The following is a 24,707-nucleotide window of genomic DNA, read 5'->3' on the forward strand; positions in this document are numbered from 1 at the left end:
CTGTGAAATCAACAATAAATTCAATAACTCGTCGATGTCAAATTTCTATCAACAAATGTATTGTATCACTTTGAAATCGAGATACGCAGTCCTCACGCGACAAGAAGGCGCCTTTGCGCAATTCGCTAATTTCGTACTGCAATGACTCTTCGATCATTTCGTTGCCCCATTGCAAGTTAGACGTCGAAACTAAAAGTCATCAAATAATCTATCGAAGCTTGCACGTTTCTCACGCGATACAAGAACATTCCTAAGAACATTTCCGTTGAAATTCACAGAAGTCCTTAACGCGGCCGCGTTTCGTACACGTGCAACCTACCCTGCCGCACGACTTTTGGAATTCCCTGGAGCATCGAGTGCAACGAATAAAGGGACGCAAGAAATCGAAAGCGTCGGGCCAAGGAGGAAAAAAGAAAGGAAACAGCGTGTTCCTTTCTAAAGCAGCCTCGCAATAGTCGTCGGCACAGTGCGCGATTGAAGTTCCTAGCATTAAAAGTCCGGGTTCAGCGAAGCTTTTGGCAGCGTGGGGCACCTCCCGATCAACGATAGTGCCCCTGTACTTTCTCCCACCATTTATAAAGTTCGGCTCGTATCTTGCGCTCGCTCAGTCGTTCTAGTATCACGTGTTCGGAATATTGTCCGAGAATCGGCACCGTCGACCGTGCATGAGAAGTGAACTCGTTTCCGAGTTGTGCCTGTCGGAAGGAGATCTCTGCCGAGTCAGGAGCTACCGCGATCCTTCTGCCAGTCGTGCGATCCTTCCGGTGGCTCTGAAATCCGTTTCCCCGGCGGCGGAAGAGTCTCGCCTGGTTCCCCGATGTGAGTAGCCGTTCCGCAATTTCACCGTTTCTTGTGCACTTTTCCCAGTGCTCTAAAACACGACCACCCGCGAAACAATGGTGCACAGTGGTCGGCAAACCGGTGGTCCGGCGGCCTCTTCGCTTTGGTACACAAACGGTTCTATTTTGCTGGGGACTAACTACCCTCCGAACCCTTCGAATCCACGTGTACATACGCTGTTCCAGGAAAACGCATTTTCACTGTTTTCATCGATACCCTAATGCTTTTCATTTCGGAGAATTTTCTTGGATCGCAAACCAAGGACTCGAACGTATTCATCCGCGAAACACGGTAAATTCTCTGTAATTTTTTCTTCAGTAAACAACAATGGACAATTTGGAAAGGGGCGAGTATAAAAACGAGCCTCGAGAAGAGAATAATCGTATCTTCTCTTTCCAAATTGTCCATTTTTGTGTGCAAAGTGAAGGAAAATTGGGGAGAATTTATTGTATTAGGTTGTGTAATATGTTCGCGTTTTTTGTAAAAAAATATGACAACGTGGAGTCGCCGACGCGAACGAACTTATTATGCAATTTCAGCCTAATCTGCCCTGTCGTAAAGTAGACAATTCCAGCTTTCGTTTAAGGTACGACGCAGAGAAATGGGACCACTTGAATATATCTCAACATTTATTCATTGCTTTGTATTCGTGTAATTTTCCTTGTATTTTATTAAGTGTCGGAGGTACGCGAACGGATATATTACGCGACCTAATAGTAAGCAATAGTAAGTAACACATGTCATGTCAATAATCTCAAGAATTTTCTCAAAATTAGAGTATTTTATTCAATGAAATTAATATCGCAATGTTAAGTTGTGTAACATCAATCACTTTTTTAACAAGGTTATGCGAATCTTAATAAAATCTAAGTAAGTGATAACTAAAAAGACGAGAGAGATAAATAATAAAGTCACTGTAAATTAAATCTCACTCTGAACTGTCTCAACAATAAATTTGTTCAGTAAACAATACACATGTTTCACGAAGCGGCAGTCAAAGTGTTGAAGATAATGCAAATAAATTAATTGAACTGTTTAAAGAAATTATGTAAAATGATAGAACGTTGGTAATAATCGTACTAAATCAAGTTTGATAAAAGATTGCGTTGATTGAGATTTTATGAAACAAATGTTAGTTTCGAAAATACCATAATTAACAGCTTGTTGCGTACCTTGAGGCGGGACATCAGAGTGTACAGGGTTAATTGGTTTTGCTTGTATTGGTCTTTCATATTGATTTTTAGTAGTAGATACCTGAGGTAGAAAATATAGGATGTTTTATAATTCATGGTACAAATTGGGCCAGGTAGATTCTACGGCTGGAAATAAAACGAAAATCAAGAATAACGAAATTGCGTAGGAGACTTGTTTTCGAGAAAATTAAATTTAAATATCAATTGAGTATGTTCCGATTAGCGTATAAATTAATCTTCAAATTTGTGGAAATAATTCTATCACCCACACGTGGGTGACATGGCTGCAAAAGTGTTAAATATTATATGTAGAATGCGGATCTTTGTGCAAAATACATGTTTTATGCATTCATTAAAAGAAGCAGAAGTTAAATAATAATAGTATAATTATTATATTATTATATATATTATATTATTATAAATAATAATAGTATAATTATTATATTATTATATATATTATATTATTATAAATAATAATAGTATAATAGTATAATAATTTTTAATCGTTTAGAAACAATGTAACAACGACCTTAAATGTTCCTAAAATTGTTTACTAGTTTATATTTCACAGCCACTCATTCTTTATCATAAATGAATGAAATTCGCAGTCCAGTCATAAGGAATCGAATATATCTCTAAAAAATTGCGATCGTGGCAATTTAGTGATCGATTTATTAGATAATACCTGAAGCTAAATATATGGGAAAGGCATTAGTGTAAGGTATAGTTGTCACTATATATTATTTACGTGAAATAATTTTACCTTCGGACATAGTAGTAAAAACTCGCGAGCAAATATATTTTGAAAAATACGCGACGATAAGTAACATAGCTAACTCGATGTCGACAAGGAAACGTAATTTACGAGGAAAGCTAGATATTTTCGTTGCAACAATTTGAAGATCAAGTGTTTGCTTTTTTCCTGCTCGAACAACATCCTCGAAGTGACTTTAAAAATGTCCACGGTAGCACGACGTCAAGAAAATACCTTGGACTTGCCATTTAAGAGTTTACCGTGCGAATACACCGACGAGTAAAGGTTAAATAATGCCTAAGCCGAGCTATTAGTGCACTTTGCTGAACACGTTGTTGTCTTTCCCTTTCCTAAGACGTTTTTCCCAACGTCGGAACCAATATTTTATCATCCGAACTCCGAAAAAGCTCTCTTCTCGTTTAGTATCAGCACGCATGTTACCAAGCACCACTTTTCTTAATCAAATTAAAATGTGTCATTTTTATTCTCGAATATTTCTATAGCTTCGAACATATTTTAATTTCAATTGAATTGTTCTCCACGTGTTTTTCAAATTGCCTCTAATTCTCCTTCGTTTGTTTTAGATAGACTCACTGAAAATCAGTATGAAAAATGTCGTTCGCGATAAATTATTTTCATGTAAATCGTAAAAAATTCTCCGCTTAAATTAGTATACGATTTTTCTTCATTAAATAAGCGTAAATACACTTCACATAAAGTACAGAAAATCTGTCGTGTATGTATGCAAGTATAGTTACCATTCGACAGAATAGTAGCTTATTCGTTTGAGCATAAATCTTACGAAAGCACAGTTCGATCTATGGACATTTAGGACGAAGCTTTTGTTCATTTAATACCTAGCCGGTATTCCTATAAAATTACATCTGTTTGGAAACACGGTCTATCGTCGCGTAATTAAAAGCAGAACACAATACGAAGAGTTTCGAAAATAGCGCAGAAAAAATTGGGGCGTTTAAGATCGTTCCCCGTTCGAACCGCGTTGCATCAAAATCAATTGCGCAAGAAGGAAATTAGATATTTTTTCTGAACCATGTCAGATTAGATTTCTGGACGATAGAGTCGGATGTATTAACAATAAAAAATTTCCCACGATTATAACGATCTGTCGATCGAGCGTGCGTGAGTAAAGTCGGCAAAGCGCAGTGGTTAGTGACGTACCGTGCGAAAGACGGACGCTTGCATCGAAGTTGTTGTCATCTGGGGCTCCGGTAGCTTTAACATTTTCTAGAAATTCACACATAAATCGTTGCGCAACGTTACACCTGCTTGTTCACTGAAATCCACGGGAGCATAATAATAATAATAATAGAAATCTCGTCTTTTTCCGCTGGAAACTTATCGATAAGTTTCTAATGACTGTGCTATATTTATAAAAATAAAACTACATAATTTTCTTCCAAACAATAACTTCCGAGAGTAATTCCATAATCTTTTTTTAAGAGTAACAATTTCAGAAGAATCCTCATCATTTTCTGCTATAAATATGTTATTCTTAATTCTAAAATTATTTAGAAGATTATTACTTAAAATAAAATTATGGAGTTTCTGTTTAATTATTCCATAATCCTAATTCCATAATCTTTTTTTAAGAGTAACAATTTCAGAAGAATCTTCATCAGCAGAAAATGATGAATAATTAAACAGAAACTCCATAATTTTATTTTAAATAATGATCTTCTAAATAATTTTCTTCTAAATAACAACTTCGCTGGACATCGTAACAAATTAAGACTTGCTAATTTCCTTTTATGCAGCAATCACAGAAGACTCTTAATAATTGTCTTCCAAGTATCAAGTTTAAACGAAATCGTTATACCGCGTAACACAGGATACTTTGTTGATTTATGATTGAAATTATTGCAGCAGTTGAGAAACTAATCGGCACGTTCGCTAACAACTATTACAGATGTGTCAGAATTATCTGTTTCGGATTTTGAATTTGGAACAGGGAAAATCGAATTAATGTCACGTTGCCTAATCTCAAACTATAAGGTACACAATTACAGACTTTATTACTCTTCAACCACTCAACCATGTATGCCTAAGTATTGTGCGCCAATGAAAGAAATGACACGAATAAAATATTTAGCTATTAAGTCGTTTGATTGTTTCATTAATTGCGATCCAGTTTAATAAGATAACAACTAAATAAAAAAAATAAAAAAAAATAGACGAGAGTTACGTTCTCCGTTACGTAAACTTTCGATCGAGCAATATATCCTTTGAATCATGGTATAGTTTAGTAATGTTGACAAAACGTAGAAACAATACGAACTTTCACAGATTCCAGTGTTGGCGCGCACTTCCGTCGAAGCAAGAAACTGTACGAGCAAGAAACTCAGAGTTAAGGGATATATGTTCGTAAAGTGAATTGTTTAGCGTGCTAAACATTCGTGATCCAGCAGTAATTGCTTTTCATTAAAAATTTATAAGAAATCTATTTCACTACGCGGAATTTCTACGGCATCGTTCCACGGGTAAATTACAACACCGATTTAGTTTCGGATAGCTGGCACGATGAAGATAAACGTATCATTAAGATAGACCAGCCTGATTACAATACTGCAAACAGGTAAATAAATACATGTTAAAGGGGAAACGCGTGTTACAACATAACTGCGATATCGTTGACATACGCAGTTGCTGGGGAATGTACTTAACCACTCTTGGTTCCTTTTAGATGCGTGGGATAGTATACAGTGTAATTGTTACCGTAATTACTAGATGTCATAAGTAGATGATTATATCAACATATAAAAGAGAGAGAGAGAGAGAGAGGGATAGAGAGAGAGGGAGATGGATGTTTGAAATGGACTCGTTACTGTTCATAGTTTTGGGTGGCTCATTGTGCCTCGAGTGTGAATGAGCTCGTGCAGTAATTAAATTCTGTAACTGATTCTCATACGTTCCAAGATGAATGAAATAACTAAATAAAAAGCGAACAATGAACGTTGCGCGTCATACTTAATGAATCCCGTAGGAAATTTGATATTCGAATCATTGATATTCCAATTAGGATTATATAGAAATAGTCGAAATTTCTGCACGTAGCAATTTAACAAAATATCATCGAGGAACGCAATTATTTAACAATCCTTTAACAATCCTTGATCAACACTAACATTTTTACACGAATTTTCTGAAGTCGATTAAATAATTCTTGAATTTCATTCAATTAATTCAATCCTTTTCTGATGCAGACAATTTCACGTAACTGGCAAACATTACAGGATCAATGAAATATGCTAAATAAAAAATAAAATAAAAGTAAAATTATGCTAATTAAACTACGGATCTTTATGCACAAAAGAAATCGTCTGCATTAATTCCAATTTTGAATTCTTTAATAATATCGGTATGTCGAAAGTAGTATAACAGCATTATTTACATTATTATACACAGTTTTTTAAGATAAATCTATAAAGTATATTAATTCAAACAACAATAGCTTTTTTATTTTCCAAATTTTCTCTTCGATACTATCTTAAAACTGTATCGCAGCCAGTCGAATATCCGATTTTAAAAATGGAAAGAAAAATAATAACGGAGCTTTATTTTTCATTACGTTAAACAACAATGAAAGTATTAATCGAGGCATTGTCGATCAAGGGATTCGAGGCTATTAATATACCACTCGCAAAATTATTGAAGGCCTGCTTCCTATCTCTTGCAATCGAGGCAAAGAATGTTCATTTTGCTGAAACGTCTGATATCGCGATAATCCTAGATATTGTGTGCATTTAGCCGGGGCCCCTGCGTGCAGATGCTCCAATTGAAATCCTCTCAGGATCCCCACCGTGACAAGATCGATCCTCCGTGTATCGATCTCCACTCTTGCAGGATCGTTGTCTATTCCAGGGAAAGTCTCCATGCCTCGAGTATTCGTCCCTCGTTGCCACTTCAACACGTTTGCGGACCGACCGCGAATGTTGGTCACGCTGACGAAGGACACTGTGTCTAGGCAGTGTCAGCATCCTTCTTGGCTAGAACTCAGAAATGTTGGCGTGAACGGGCATCTTGATATCTTATCTGCTATTTATCTCACTGTTGTTTCTCATCATCAAATACCAATAAATACCAATCAATCTTTTAAAACTAAATTCCCCGTTGTTACTAGAACTATCGAGTCCTAAACGTGACCAATGTGTATGGTATATTGTTTCATACTGATAGCAAAATTTATTTAAACTTCGTTATTTATTTAAAACGTTTGATGGGGAGGTCCATAAGAAATAACATGTACTGTTTCGTTAGAAGTCGATAAAATGTAACGAAAAAAGAACATTTTGTGTCTTGAAATGTTGGGGAATATTTGTGCCAAGTGGCGATACATTTCATCAAGATCTTATGTTATTACAAAATTAGCAAAAATATCATCTCTAGTTTGAACGCTTCGCGCGAGTCTCCTCTTTTAATAAGTTTTATCATTTTTTCTAAACAGCAGCTTTAAAGAGTAACTCGATCTTCCAAATAACAGCCCAAAAACAACTCGATCTTTTAAATAACAACCTCGAAAGGATGCAACTACTCGGGCAATGTTAAATCCTACCATATTTTAGCCGGCATTCATAACCTAATAAACTTCTACTTTATAGTATAATTCACGCTTAATGAAAAAGAAGCTACGCAGTAGCTAAAGAAACGTCTCTTCCTAATATTTCTTCTAACATCCTAATTCTCTCCTCCGATTTTTCTCATAGTACTCGAAACCAAGCTAGATCCTTGAAGAAGCTGAGTTTCAAGCATTTCAAGAAGCTGGTATCAAGTATTTCGGGTCTTTCTATTATTCTGGCTCTAGGCCTTGGTTTACTCATCCTAATCTTGCTGGAGATTTCATCTGCCGGGTTAACAGATCTGTACACTATCAGCCGAAGGTCACCCTTTTTAAGATTAATCTTGCTGCTCCTAACCACATGTCCTGGCAATGTTCGATCTACGATGATAATAGAAACGTTCTAATCGACGAATTTTGCAACGAGAAATACTTTCCACCTTATGCAATGGATCCCTTTTTGCATGAACCCTTTGTTCTCCATTTACTAAGCTACTAAAATATCATTGTTTGCACGTTTAGACAAGTACTCGGAACTCTATCATTAATTTGTCAACCCTACGTTCGAAGTTATTCTTGTAACGTTAGCATGCACAACGACAATGCAAACAACATGCAGACAACGTGCAATCTACAGGGCACGCAATGTGCGAAATATGATAAAATATACTTTCCACAATTGCATCTAGTTTTTATAAGAGTATGCTCTTGCATAAATAATGCTAAAATTAGTCATTAGAAATAACTGATGCTACAATAAAATTGTTTATCTTATTACTGTGAATCAAAGATCTACCGAATGCGTGGCGCAATTTATGTATATTTTATCATGCCGACAGTCATGTAAACTTTCACTTTTAGTACTATTTTCCAGTTCGTAATCGACTTAATAGAGGAAATATAAAAAAAAAGAGCACGCACGCACTCGATGTTTATAATCAAGTGTGTTCATATCAGCGATTTATATCTACGTGAATCACACATCTTTTGACGGTTGAAGCTATTGCTTAAACGGTTATTCCGCAATTTTTTGCAGCGCGATCTAATCGAATCTGCGCTGTCGTGTTTCGATTCTAACCGAGATTGTCCTAATACAGTGCATTCTCTCCAATTGTCCATCAACTGGTAAATAAAAGTGGACAATTTGGGAAGAGGAGATACGATTATTCTAGTCACGCGGTTCGTTTTATATCGCGGTTCGATTGTCAATGACTATAAAAACGAGCAGCGAGGCTCGAATAATCGTATCTCCTCTTCCCAAATTGTCCACTTTTGTCAAGAAGCTGAGGAACAATTGGAAAGAATTCATTGTAATCGCTTCAAAAATAGAAGCAGTTGCTTCTGACGGAAATATAGCGATATTAATTGCTATTATTTTATTCAATTGCGACCTACATGGGGCTATTTGAAATCAACGATTGAACGATTGAAATTAACGAATGTTTGTATCATTTGAAAAACACAAACATCGAGGGTACAGAACTTGTTCTCAATAGGTTTTAAGATTCATGATCAATGAATCATGTGTTACGAAGTTTTACTGTTAAATCACGCAATGCACAGACACATAAGTTGCAATTTAATTCTGAACGTCGCAATATTGCTCTTGAAATCTAAACATTGAAATACAAATACAACTGATATTGATTAAGCAGACCTTTGTATGCATATGTATGCATATTTGGTGAGTAATCGTAAAATGAATTCCACTAACGTTTCGCATATTCTGAATTATACGGAAACTCCGGAATACCGATGTCGTTTGACGCTGTACAAATTGGATAAAAGAATTGACGATTTACGGTAACTTTAAACAATTCTTTAAGAGAATTCATTCGGTCGAAACGGAGCTTTAAGCAACTCTTCGTGGCAATATACAATTGAAAATACTTTTAGAAATCGGTATTAATAATCAGCTTTTTCGGTGCCAGTAAATTGAAAATCTTCGTTTGTTGATGTCGATAAGTTTTTTCGCATAATTTCGATAAATATCTAAAATAAGAATATCAAGAAAACATGTGCAAGTGTGTACCCTACAGATTGCGGTAATGTTAATAATGGATATCCCATTCATTATATAAAAAAAATGCGAGTTTTAATAGCAATTAATACTATAGCTCATCGAACCTCGTTTATTTCTTTCTCTCTCTCTCTCTCTTCTCATCCATACCAGAATTTTCTCTACAACACGATAAAACAAAGCTCTTTGAAAATATAGCGGAAGCTTGCTCGCGATTAACCAATTAGCTGTTTTTGACGAGTATACTCGTCACGAAGAAATATTTGGCTGACGAAGAAAAAATATTCAACTTGCTATTTAATTTGCAATTTCAATGAAAACTGAAGCATATTCGTATAATATTTGCCGGCCAAAACGAAATAAAACGATCAAATACAAAAATATATATAACTATTATCGTTTAATTGTTGCGACACATTTTAGATCGACATTTTTTAAAGAGATTACAAACCAGCTAACCGGTTAAAGAGGTTCTAGTTATAATTGAGAAGAAATATCACCGGTAATGTTACAACCGGAACGGTAGAACGAATTTAGGAAATATCATTTCAGCAATCATTCAATCATGTTTAACGCACTTCAATTAGGTTAATTGACTTCCGGCGCACGGATTTCTGTATCCGTGGTAAAAACTGGCTTAATTATCTGCATTCAGGAGATAGTAATCGACTTTCCGCGAGTGGGCTCCAGCTACACACGCGACCAGGTACTTTCTCCGTCTATTATGCCCGTGAATTTTCATTTCTTTGAGTCACGCATGAAACGCCGCCATCATTAAGGAAATTCAACGTCCTTGATCCGATGATTTACGTAATGTACGTACGCGTTACGCGAGCCTGATTAACGTGGACTTTTCTAATAAAGAGTTCGTACAGTTTGTTTACTCTATGATTTCGTGACGTAAAATCATCCTTCAGCTTCTGACACTTATAATTATAATTACAACACTTGCAATTATAAAATAACCTTGACACTTACGGTGTCTCTCGTTAATATTCGGACACTTTTTAAAACGCAATAACTTCTTTAAAACTAGGATAAACGATTTGAATTTTTTTCTTAGGTGATAGAGGGACTAGTATACTAGACAATGGCTAAATTATTGTGCTACTATTTTGCCATTACTTAGAATAACAAAACAAAATATAAGACTCTCGCTTTTTAATTTTTTTATCCGAGCCTACAACGATTTGGTAAATTATCAATATTTTAGTTGTCGAAACACGGAGTTCTATTAAAAATACATTTTTACCCGAGCTGCGCGCGGTCTACTACATTCGCTAACGTTAAAAAAATTTTTTTCCAAATTTTATCCACCTCTGAGCACGTCGACAAAATAATGAGACAATTTACATTCAGTCACGAAAGTTTACGTACACCCGTCGAAGCATCGTGTATATCAATCTTGTCGAAATAAATTAGGAATGCACGTTCTCGTTGAAACGTTGACGTTCATGAGAAACATTCGGACGAAAATGATCTTATAAATCACAAATGCACAAAGCCACAGAATTGTAAACATTTAGAAATACCTACGTGTGTTCTTTTTGATAATACAGAAAAAAATGTTTGAAACGAACGATAAATAACTTTTGAAGTTCTACACGTTTCACCAGATAATATTTTTTCAGCTGGATGGAGTGATGATACAATAAGCATGAACATTGTTTTTTGAAACGAAGCTATATATCGTCTGGAAATATTTTTATAAAATATTAATATATTATTATAAAGTATGTGTACATAAATTCTGTCAAAATTAGAAAGAAATTAAGAAAATTTAACTGCTTGTTACTACGTGAAGAGATAATGGTATTATACAAGCTATACGAAGGAGCTGAGACAGCTACACAAAAAAATGCCCAGACGAAATGAAGCGCGTCTCGTAATTATTAGACTGCGAATTTTATGCATTTTTGACGAAAATGCAAAACAAAACCGTGAAGACAGTAGAAGAGAGTTTGAAAATATTTTTATATTATATATATCTTATTGAAATCGTTAAAAGAGAAAAGATATTTTTATCTGATCTACGTTTCTTACAATTAACTTCGTCAATTTTTATATTGCACAAAAATCTACAGTCTAGTGATTATGCAGAAAATCTGAAAAATGGTCGCGTGGACGACTTACATGGAACGTCTTGTGCAGGGTAGACTAATTTGCTTGAATTTGCAACAGAAGCATGAAGTACTGCAATCAATCTCTGAGAACTTGTTTACAGGAAGCGTGAAACGAAACTACTCCCAATAGTACACAAATTTAACTTAATCAACGTAAAGAAGATTGCTCGGCATTACTAAAGCCAACGGAGGAGCTAAAGGGTTCTCATGGTTCCACTTACGAGACAACTTTATTAATAATGTAACGGGATTGCAGAGTGTGTGCACATCTTTGGGCTCTATTCTTTATGTATTCATAATTACTTAATTTCCCATTGTCGAATTTTATATTTTTACACGAGGTGGATAATTTGTTCTTTTTATTCACTTGTATGGATTTAAGAACCTTCACAGATTTTTGGATTATTTAAAATAATGATGCCATCATATTTTTCTAATGCAATGACACATAAATCCCGATGAAGTAACGTAATAAGTAACGTATTAAATACAATATGTAATATTAAATGTTAAATATAAATTATAAATATTAAATATAATAATGTAACGGGATTGCAGAGTGTGTGTACATCTTTGGGCTCTATTCTTTATGTATTCATAATTACTTAATTTCCCATTGTCGAATTTCATATTTTTACACGAAGTGGATAACTTGTTCTTTTTATTCACTTGTATGGATTTAAGAACCTTCACAGATTTTTGGATTATTTAAAATAATGATGCCATCATATTTTTCTAATGCAATGACACATAAATCCCGATGAAGTAACGTAATAAGTAACGCATTAAATATTTTATTCTTTTATTCGCTCTTTAATTCTTCTTCTGTCATAATATTTTTCTAACGCAATGACTCATAAATCCCGATGAAGTAACGTAATAAGTAACGTATGAAATATTTTATTCTTTAATTCGCTCTCCAATTCATCTGTTCACTGTGTTATAATCCTCTTAAAATATAATTATGTTAGGTTAGCCAATAAGCAATGTTGCAATATAATTCCACGAGGAAGAGATTGAAACGGTTTCCAGCGCCGGATTTTGACGTTGCAATGATCTCTTGCGTAACCTAACACGGATTATTTTAAATTAGACTGACGATGTGATTCACATTAATGTATCCGTCAGAACTTTTATTATCTCAAGGGATTCAAATTTCCACAACGTAACTTACAAAACCATCGTCGCGCCATTTTTGATTCTCGTTTCTCCGTCACCATGCGCGTAAATCTTTCATGCTGTTCGCTCCACGTTTCTACCCTTACCGTAATCGAAAATCATAATACCATGAAAATACACCCTTCCGTTGCTCGTGTTCAGATGAAAATAAACACCGGAAACCATATTCGTTCGTAACCCTCTTTTAAATGATGCGTTTAAACCTTTCAGACGATACGTGCATTTTACATGTTACGAAAAATCCGAAGTTATTGGCGAATAGATCGTTAACTTTTCTAAATGATATACTTATTTCAAATACGATTTCGCGAAGACATTAAAAATGAAACGGTCAGGCGAATAGAACATGATGTTAAAAGCTAGTAACAAGAATTTGTAAATAGGTATGCAATTTGTGCAACTGTTGTGCGGAATTACTAATCAAGTAATTACAATTACAAAGTAATTCAAACACAATGTAATTGACTTTTAATTTGCATAAAGATTGGTAGTCCACTAATCAGAAACGTATTAAGACGATTTTGCGACGATCCAATGGTTGATCACGTTTCTAATCTTGGCCTTTGAAAAGTGTTTCAATGATACAGATCGATCCGGATATTCCATTCGCCGGCGACCGAGGCATGGAAGATGAATAGGCCGATGCGTAGAAAACGGCAGGATCGATGATCGGCGTAACTTCACGCGATTATTCACACAGAAGGCGAAACGTGGCCGTCTGTTTTCGTTGTAAAAATGAATCGCGCAGGTAACGTAACGTACATTCCTTCGCGCTACAAAACGACAAATTTTACGTCAGCAAATCCCGCCATCCGCGAATCGGGGATACGTCATCGATCGTGAAAGTGCCGGGCGCTGGATTTACGATCCTAATCCTAGTTACGCAATGATAAAATACACGTTGCAAACAGATTCCGACAACGGATTAGCCTCGAATTTGGGCTACTTTGCCATGCGGTTGCACATGTTAATTAACGCTCGCGCGCCAACTCGGACTTCTGATACGGATTGACTGCATCAACTTGTTTGAACTCGTTGCGTCGAATCGCACAGTATGTCTGGAGAAAATGATAGAATGCGAAACAATAATTATTCTAAACAAAAAGCATGTTTTCATGTATGAAAGATTGTTTCATGGGAGATCTTAATTTTGGAAAAGGCGAGTGTGAATTTTTATCAGATGTACAGAGCATTTTGATACAACTGAAAATTTCTCGATAGAAACATTTTTGTAATATTAGGATTTGTAGAAGAAAAATTCAGGAACCTGTTATTTTGACCAGTTGGATGGTTGCAGTATTCAAAAAGTTCATAATCGATTTATGTGCGCTTTTTTAGGAAATTGTAGGAAACGCTCTTATCTAGTGGAGAGAGAAGATCTTTTAAACAACTATGAAATAGCAATGCTTACAGCCATTGACCGTTTCATCTAAAAAAGTTTCTGAAACATATTTGTCAAAGTATTTCTTGTAAACATATTAATTCTTTTAGTTGTTCATTAACCCGAAATTGAGTATTGCCTATTGAGTATTTGAATATTTTGGGTCACAATAGACTCAAGTTCATCTGTAGAAGGATTAATAAGTTAAACATATTTTATTTAATTTAAACGTGAAGACGAAACATATTTTTTATTATTTTTTATTTATTTTGGTCACCAAATTAATCCTATTTCTCAGTTAGATTCTAATTGATCGATTCGAATTCATAGATTCAAACAAAAACTCACATTTTCGAATTTTATATTGTAAATATGCTATAAATGGTAATAGAAATGTATCCAATATAAGTGAAACCGAACTTATGACATGTTGCTATAAAAATTAAGTACGATAAGGTACCGGTTCAATGAACTAAAAGAATACTAGGAACCGGTTGGCACGAATAAGTGCGAACCGATCGAATCGCACTAGCGTCAATTCTTTAATTTTATGTTACCTTTTTCACACGTAATAGTGACCTCATCGCCAAAGGATTCATTTCCAATGATATTATAAATGTAATAATTTCAATTGAAAAATAATAAAGACTTTTCAAACGACTATTCTTTGTGTAAAAAGAACTCAATGATTTCTTTTCAAAATAACATCCGAATAGTTTCTCTTCCAACTAAAATTTTTAGTTGAAAAGCAAATAGTATTTTTTCATGTCAACGATCACGTTTGATTCATTCTGATTTAATTAGTGAATTATCGAGAACTGCACAAAAAGTCTTAGTATCCAAAAACTTGGCACAAGTTAATAGAACTGTTTGTCGAAATTGTCGTATATATTAATGTGCGGATCTAATTTTCAACTAAACCGAAATGGCCAAGTTGGTTCACCGACTGGAGACTCGGAGTGAAACTTTGATACCCGTGGACCAACTTGGCTCATTGTACGATGCATTGTAACGTGGCCCATTCCATCAAGAAGTGACAAGCTCGGTAATTAACAAGAAGAGGTTTCCAACCCAAAAAATTTCTCCTCGACAAAGCTTTGTGAGATTACGGCGCCTTATCGACCATAAAAGAAATATTTCTTCAGTGAACTTCTAAAAGCGTGGAACCTCGCCTTAAAGTTGATAGCGCCTTCGAAACGAATGCGCCGCTATGTTAAGAGTAGATTCAATGTCCATTACGAAATACGAATCGTGCACGACAAGCATAAGCGTTGGAGTATCATAAGAGTCATTCGTTTGGTAGAAAATCAATTTTTATGAATTTTTATTTTTATTCTCTGTATCGAAGCAGAGTAACGGATAATCATTATGAAACTTATGCAATTTATGGTGATGAACATTTATCACCGGAGCTTTGCAACCTGTCAATTAGTTATAAAGTTACACGCGAAAAATACAGGGAGCACGGGAACTTTGAGGATTGAGATTTAACTTTAAGTACTTCAGACCGAATTTCTGCCGACAAAAGTGATTCTTTGTGTTAGCCGAAGTGCTCTGGAAACTTACGATGTTTCATTGGCACGTTGACAACGACAACTTAGTCTACATATTTGACATAATTTTGTTTAAACTCGCTTGCTCGCTGTGTGTCTTCGTTGGAAGTCCAATCGTGTGCAGATGAAGTGAACGTGTTAAAATTGCGATTAAATAATGTCAGTTGAAGGAAAGACGATTATAAGGAAGAAAAATGATTACTTTCAAAATGATTATTCTCGAAATGATTGTCTCCAACACGACAGTTTAATTTAATTTTAATGCATTTCATAGCATTAGATAATTAATTTGCTACAATCCTATTCTCACAGATGATAAAACTAAAGAAATTAGTTAAATTTTACATGAATAAATTAGTAAATTTTACATGTTAAATTAGTACATGAATATCGACTGCGTGCAGCAGCAATAAACTTTACTTTGTGTGAACAAGAATATATATTAGCTTCAAATTTAATCTTTCATTTTATCATTAAAATGTTAATACTTGCAAATTATATTATTACTGCTTCACTGTAGTAATAATTAGAAGAAAATATGATTTCCTGTTAAATCTATTTCATTTGTACTTACTCTTCTTTTTCTGTTTCATCACAAAACGGAAGCCGCTTCAAATACTTCAATCGCGTTAATAAAAAAAAAACTTCAATCGAAGATAATAGTTTAATAGCAGAATAATAACATTTTACAGGAGAAGCTCAAAAAGTGTTGAATATTAAAACTACCACTCTCTCTCTCTCTCTCTCTCTCTCTCTATCAATATTTGCCTCAGAATCTAAACGTGACGAAGAAAAACGATTTTCAGATTGGCACGAGGCGCATGAAAATGTACGAGACTCACCTGTTGAACGTTGCAACACGTTCGAGCACATAAAATTTGCAATCCACGGTTTAAATGAAATTCACACTAATGCCTAATTCACCTAATCCTCCTGGATAAAGCTGGTTGCCCGAGATTCCTGGACGATGTCGGAAGCAACGGCGCATATCAGCACACGCAATACACGCGCACACTGATTCAGACCAAAGAATCCAGAGAGACTGATGTCTAATCAGCATTGTTCCCCCGTGAATAACGCAATCCTGTAATAATACGATGTTACGAGTCGTAATTATGTTCTCTTAACAAGTTTAACACCGACGAGAGCTTGTTTACCCTGATAATAGCACTTCTTACCCCCTGTATACAGCACTCGACGATGAAGTGACTAATTATAGATCGCCTTGCCCCGACAGCGAATAAGGAAACCTGCGAGGCTTGCTAATTAACCGTGTCTATCATCTGGCAAACGCGAAAATCGTTGTGCCATTGAAAATAATTGTTGTCGCCCAACGCTGGAATCATACCGACGACGACGACGACGTTTAAACTGTCAGCTAATCGATTCCGTGAAAACCATCGAAATGCCATTGGCTTGTTCGGCATGCAGGAACAGCATGTTTCTCGGAACAGTTTAACAACAATGTCGCGCGACCATTTCCGCGACCGAAAACGTTGTCGCAACCACGGATTTTTTCCCGCGTTTTCTGAGTCAATTGGACGTGTCCGGTGGCTCTAGCCAATTTGCGAACTGGTTAGGTTTGCAGCTAGAACGAATTCTATATCGCCGTCGCTGCGAATGACGTTCCGTGACCGATTCCGCGATTGTCCGGCACACTTTTTGCGGTTGGAAGCCGGAAAAATCTGTTCTCCTGTTTCTGACGAAATATTCGCCAGTTTTAGAATAACCGACGCTTGTTTCTCTTTTATTTCATGCTGAACGTACCGTCGGCGACGGTCAAAATAATCGGGTCCACATCTTTTAGTTTAAAATTGTTGAAGCTATGGAGACTTTCATTCATTGTGTTAATAAATAAAAGAAGTTTCTTTAATTTTCAAATATATTTTCGAGACAATTTTTTACCGGTACATTTATTTTGCAACTGCTCCTAGTTATCTCTCGAGTCCGCATTTTTAAAGGAAATCTGAAGGGTTCGAATACTAACAAATTTACTAATATTCATGAGTTCATGTGTGCAATTTTAAAAGCTTAAAAAATAGGTGAATCTATTTTTATCACTGGTAAAGGATCAGTCAAGAAGCAAGATTTCTTGTTAGACTGTTGAGCTGCGTCTCGAATCAATTTTAATAGTCTTTTTAACACTTAAAATCACAAAATCTGCCGAGTTGTGCAACATTATCTAATTCAATGTTCAGCGAAATCTTGTCAGTTTGTTCTCATCGTGGAAAGAGTTTAAAACGTACAAAAGGATAATGTTGTGTGCTGACTTAACAAAAATATATTACTTGTAATGCAGCTGGAAATTATTCGGCAGTTTTGGAAGATCAGACAATGATAGCTTATTAAATTTTTCAAATTACATTTCACTTCGTAAAGATCCCAATTTCTTTCGTGGAAATTTCAAATTAAATCGGACCAAGTGTTACGGAGATCTACCGAATGCAGTGCCGGGAAAAATAGTTTCACGAAGAACGCGATTAAAGTATCAAGAGAACATTTTTCTCGCGTGGCGTACAATCATCATCAGCGTTGCGACTAAAATTGAGAAGAAAGCAAGGATGAATTTAACGATACTGTCGAATTTGACGAGGCTGCATATTTTTGAAAACAGAAGACAAAAATAAATTCAGCAATTAAGATCGTTTTTGGAAACATTGAAATCTCTGTACAATTTAACTGTATTTAAAATTCGATGAAGATTCGAAAAAAAATCGATGAATTTCCAGTACGCATTTATTACTTGAAAAGCATCCATATTAATCGAAGAGCGTAACTAGAACGTATTTTTTATGAACGAGAATACAAATTCATTCAGCGTAAACATGCGTTCATTTATTCATTACTTGCAAATGATGAGACGTATCGGTCGATGCAATCCTTATTTTGCAATTACTAAGAATACGAAGCTGTTCCTTGGGGAAATTCAAATTAGACTCGTGTAACTGGTTCAAGGAATCGAATTTCTTTTCTTACATAAATTACGAACGCTATTCCTTGAAAATATGTTACCGAAGCTTCGATACGAAAATCGGAGGGTCAACAAAGTTGCAATCGATTTCAAAGCTACGAGTTCAATAAATATTTACGTTGAAGACCGTGGTGCGTGATCATGAATATGTTCACGCTGCTTTTGATTCCATATGACATATGGCTATTTACACATGTAAAATTTGCTCACATATAGATAAATATATTCTGCAACGTTCGAAACTAAATTACCGATGATTAGACTAGGCATCTTTATGTATTTATGAGGAAAATGATAATACGAAATAGAAAATAGTGAAAACCTCAGAAGAATATCATCCGTAATATGATCACTATGAATATAAAAACGTTAACTAGACTGCTCGCTAGAAAACAATTCAAACGCTGAGGCTGTATCGAAATGCTTCTGTAGATTTCAATAAATATCACATTTCTATGAAAAAAGAAAGCGTATTCTACTCTCGAAAATGCAAAATAAAAGAATTTACGATATATCTTAAAAGTTAAAAATAAATGTGGTACGCTATTTTTCCGGATCTCAAAAATAATCTTATTCGATTTACATTGTTTAAGTGAATCGATTTGCACAGTGAGACACGAATGTGTTCGAACGTCTTTTGAAACGGAATATCTTCTTTAACCCTTTGCACGCGAAGTCATTTTAGCTGCAAATCTAAATTAATTTTTCTGACTTATGGTATTTCCATTTTATATGACAAAGTGCATTTTCCGCATACGAAATTTATAGTCTTGCGACTCGTACAACAATTAGACTTTTAACAATTTTTTACGTCTAGACTTTTATAATATAAAAATTATCTTGGAACGTGATGTAACAATGTTAATGGTGCCTCAGAGTCACCACTCGAGTGCAAAGGATTAACATTGAGCCGAACGATCTAAATATTGCTGATATTCCAAAAACTACCCTAAAATTACAAATATTGCAAGAATTTGTTTAGTCGTTATCCAGAAAAACAGGTCCCTCTAACAACTGAAAGGAATTAAAATCGTTTGGCCCAATTTTAAAGCAGTTATTCCATGTCATTTAACCAATGAAACCGAAACTAGCTAGTTAATATTTATCGTAGGAAATGTTAATTTCATTCTCTCGTATTCCAAAAATCTTGATAACGTTCTCAATTTGTTCAGTAAATTACAATAACGAAAGAACGAATTTCAAAATTTAGTCAAAAATTAGTGTCGTCGACGCTGTATTTAGTATGTTAAACGGCGTTCGAAAAGCTTCGTGGTCTACTGCAAGTACGCCTAGAAAATCGGAGAAGTCAAACGAGACGAGCTCCCGCAGTTTCTGTGAGAAAACAGAAGTCGGTCGTGTTTCGCCTGCGCGACGCGCACCGAGTGTGACACCAGTTCAATGTCTGGCAGAACGCGAGTGGCAATGAAAGTAAAGCAATGAAAGTGAATTCTACGTCAGAAACGCTGTCCATGTAGCTATAGCATAAGATTCCTGGCCGTGCAATCGTTCCCGCCGCGAGTGGATGCCTCCGAATATTTTCGTACATTCCGCTTAATGAAGTTGATACAATTTTCCGCGGGTAAATGCTCGGGGAGTTTTCAACGACAACTGTTTCACCCTTATTAGCCACCGTTGAATTCGAGGACTCTGCCCGACCAGTTACACTCGAGCAAGAGATATATTCGAAGGGCTTTCGACGATTCCTTTTGAACACACTGCATTCGGCGAATTGGCGTGGGTGGAACGCTTGAAAAATTATTTCATGATTTTGCAAGAACAATCCGATACTAATTCACTGTATTTCATCATTTGCGAGACCAATTGAAAATGCTGATTAAATTCTGCACAAGATAGTATTTGAAACACAAAATTAAATTACCTTCTATTTAGCAGTATTTTATTTATTTATTATTATTATATTAGCATTATATTTATTTTCTTTATTTACTGTTCATTTTTTGTAGCAGATGCAATTATGAAAAAAGTTTTCGAGATGAAATGTATCTCTGGTTTTCTGCCTGCTGTATTGTGCAGAAATATTTTAGAACAAATTGAATTATTGATTGTAAAAATAGAAGGTCCAATCTTTAAGATCAGCCTAGATTCTTTATTGTTCGATTGATTCTTACGTAATTATAACAATTTATATATCGTCAGTTTTTCGAAAATTGGATGTTCAGACATTATTTGGTGTGACCATATATTCAAATCTAGCCTATAGTTTTCGTAAAAAAATTGGCAAATGTACCATAAGTATCAGATAATTTATTACCTGATTATTATCATAATATATACCCAAAGAAACAATTTTATTGAATAAATTCTCCATAAATTAATGTATCATTACAAATCTTAATAATCTTAAGATAACTTCAATTATTTTAACATAGCGTATATACCCCGTGAACCTAGCGTTAATTTATTATAATGATGAACCTGTGGTTTCTAATTTCTGAATCGTGGTCGGCAAGGTGTTTAAGGTGTTCAATGAATGAACTTTATCGCTTAATGGGCGAACGTTATCGCTTCGATAATCAAACTGAACCACTCGAATTCGAAATACCAACAGCTACATCTAACGTTTAATTAGCAACTCAAGGTTGCGAAAACGAGATTTGTTGTGGCCTATACTCGGTATTATATTTACATATTACTGTCATCGACACTATCCAGTTACGATACGAGTGCTTACCAATAGATCAAGCGAAACATATGCATTATGCAAACAGTGCAAAATAAAAAATATATTTTTCGAATCCTCTAATTATAAAGCATATTTCTGCCCCCTGTTCTCATTGCTACAAAAATATGCATTTGCATAAACATCCGCAGTCTGCTCATCGAAAAACTAATTCTGTATAATACAAAAAAAAGGACACAACAGTAATATTATTTGCGTTAACAGAGGAAAATTTTTGTGTGACACGATTTCTTGAAACACGAATTCCTAGAATGCATAAGACATTGTCGCATTACGGGGGGATCAGCTGTAACAATTGTTATTGAACGAATTTGTTCATATATTACGAAGAGTAAACGCGCGTTTCTAATTCCACGACCGATATCACGGTCGGAAAAGCAGCTGCTTTTCGTGGTCCTCGGGACGAAGTCTGGGAACACCGATAGAGTTATTACACAATATCGTCGCGCTGCGGCGATGAATCAACGATCGGCTTTCGCGTTCTCCCTTCCTGCTTGATCGCGCGCCACGATTTCGCTAATTAATGGCTGATGTTTGCGCAGTTCCCGGCCAACTTGAAGCAATTTCATGAAGTATCGGAAGTGTATCTTTCAGGGGCGCCGGTGTATATCCCGTGGAACAGTTCCGATTGAGTCGGTGTGATTATAACCGTTAAAATCGCGTAACCTTCGCGCGAGTGGAAAGAAGCTTGTGCAACGCCGCGATTGCAATGATCGCGGCCGCGGGTCCGTTGCATATCCAATTAGCACGTGAAAACGCCCGCTAAGCTTCCTCGTTGGAAAGCGACCGAGGAAAGTCATAATTCTGCTAAAGAGTCTCTTGTTCTTGTGTAAACCGTTTAATCGTTTCACTGTTCGCGCTGCGATGCATTGTTTTCCATAAACCCCGAACAGCGGACCATTTTCGCAGAAATATAACCGAGCATACCTAGGATCGTTTATGGTATTGTCAATTTTATTGCTATATTTTCTGGGGTACTCCTTCAGGTCACGTTAGGTTTTTTGTACAGACGTTCATTGAAACGCAGTGATAAGATAAGTTAATTCGCAGAGACTGATTGAGAAAGATTGTAAAACGATTGGCATTAAGCATATTTTGTGAAACCTTGTCTTTTAACCTTCTCTTTAATGTTTTAAAGAGTTCTAATAAAAGTATTCTTAACGCCAGCAATCGCAATTAATTTTTCGATATATAAATTGTAATCTATACTATCTACAACAAATTTCTGTTTGCAATCATAACGAAAAGGAATTTTTCGTTGGTACAAAATATCCAGAAATAATGCTGGATATCTATAGAAATGATGTAATGCATACAATTTTTGGTTCACTAATTGCAAATAGAATTTAGATTACTAAAACGATAAATATATATATATATATATATATCCGACGACATAAGGAGGTATCGTATAAAGGTAAAAACGGGTCAACCGTTCGATTTAATGTAAGATATTAGAAGGATTCGTTTTCTGTACACGAAGTTTTAATAAAGTGCACGCTAGAAACGAACGTCTACGTGGATACATTTATTAGATATGCAGCTTTTTGCTCACCAGCGTGTACCGGCAACGCTTATCGAATAAAGTTCGTGAAATGCAACCGGAAGGCAATCGTGAGCCGTTGCACATTGCACACCAGTTGCATTTGTCGAGTTTCTCGTGGTTCGTTATTATAAAATCAGCGTGTCGTGTCACGCCGTCTCGTTCCGTAGTATTTACCGTAACAATGGCGATGAAATGTCAACTTTGAGTTCTGTCACGTGCCTTCATGCTCATTTATTATATTACGTAACATTATTATCACTTGCGCAAGTACGTAAGGGGGATTCTTTTGTCAGACTAATTTTATATCTGTTACTCTCTCTCTCGCTCTCGCTCTCTCTCTCTCTCTCTCTCTCTCTCTCTCTGTATTAAATGAAATACTAGCTAAAATACTTAACTGATTTTACAAATATATAATACATATTTAAAATATATGTTATACAATATGAACCTGAAATATTTAATTGAAATAAATATTTTCTTTATTGCGCGTGAAATGAAACTCGTGCACATTACTTCCATAAAGTAAACAGATGCTGCATGTTCCAATTATATTAACTAATTAAAAGAAATATACGAAAAAGTTTATATTTCGAAACAATACGTGCTGATACTTTCTATCTCATAAATACAAATCGTAAAAAATAGAATTTCAAATGATTAATAAAAATTTAGACACGCATGAAATACTATGTCGTATAATTATTTCCCGCACATCCTAAGAAAATGCTATTTCAATTGATAACTTTCTGTACCACGACATTAAGAAAACCATTTACAATCCATGAACTTATCTGTCCGACATCAAATAAGTCATGAAATATTATTTCATGCGAGCAAAAGTATTTCATCAGCTATTTATACAATACCTTTTGAAACATTTGCACCCAGGTCTGATCGAGTCCGCCTGACAGTTTTATGGTCCCAGTTTCGTTGTTCCGCGTTCTGTTTCAATTTCGACTAATGCACGAATAAAGTAAAGTCACGTATGACGGAACTGGTCGACCCGTGATGAGGAATGATCGTAATGTGCCATGGATACATTGTTGCGTGGCCCGGTAGCCGGGAAATCCACCCTGGAACTGACCAAATTAGGCGAGATGAGTTTCTTCGGATCATTTGGAGACGGAATGGGACTCGCCCGTTAAAGTTACGCGGTTTCGGAAAGGAAACGCGTTTCGGATTATTATCCGAGAAACGGGAGCAATTTTTTAAGGAGCACAAGGGAAAAAGAAACCCGGCGAGCCCGAAGACAGCCGGATAGCCGCGAGGAATGCTCTTTTATAACTTCATTGTAATTTTAATAGCGCGACCCGCCGCAATTTACATAATTTACAGAACCGCCAGAGAAAGGGAACTCGAAAAGAACGTGAAACCGTGAATTGTTCTCAATTAATTGTGGCGGTTAGTGTTCATTTTCACTGAAATTTATTCTTTTATAATCGTTTCACGTAGTTATAGATCTTATGCGATTATCTGCTGCTCTCTCTCTCTCTCTCTCTGACAATCGAATTTAATTGTTGGAGTTAGTTGTTTAATCTAGTTCTCCAACGAGCAAAGTTTTGTCCTCCTTCAACGTTTACTCTTTTCTTTCTTTTTTAAGGAACTTTTCAGCTTAATACATACCAACATAGAATTTGTGTTTGCTATTTTTGCAATAGTATCGTTAACCCTTCTTTCACATTTTGCCGATATGTGAAACGATTTTGTGTACTGCAATGTAACATTTGTTAGCAAGATTTACATAACCCAACATGTACTACCAATATGTTACCAATATTTGTTGAACAAAAACATTCGAAAAAATTGTGGAATAAATACTTAATAATTTCTTTAACTCGTGTTATAAAATCGCAAATATTTTGAAATTGATAAG

At 35.5% G+C, this 24,707-nt stretch overlaps 1 protein-coding gene across 1 annotated transcript in view; it reads left to right on the plus strand.

The window, feature by feature from the left end:
- Nucleotides 1–593: 593 nt before the first annotated feature.
- Nucleotides 594–24,707, plus strand: part of LOC117224401 (peroxidase) — a 47,622-nt gene continuing 23,508 nt past the window's right edge. The window contains exon 1 of the mRNA XM_033477319.2: nucleotides 594–819. The gene's annotated coding sequence lies outside the window, so the exon portion shown is untranslated. The remainder of the gene's footprint in view (nucleotides 820–24,707) is intronic.

Source organism: Megalopta genalis, chromosome 13 (assembly GCF_051020955.1).
Source record: "Megalopta genalis isolate 19385.01 chromosome 13, iyMegGena1_principal, whole genome shotgun sequence".
NCBI classification, from domain to species: domain Eukaryota; kingdom Metazoa; phylum Arthropoda; class Insecta; order Hymenoptera; family Halictidae; genus Megalopta; species Megalopta genalis.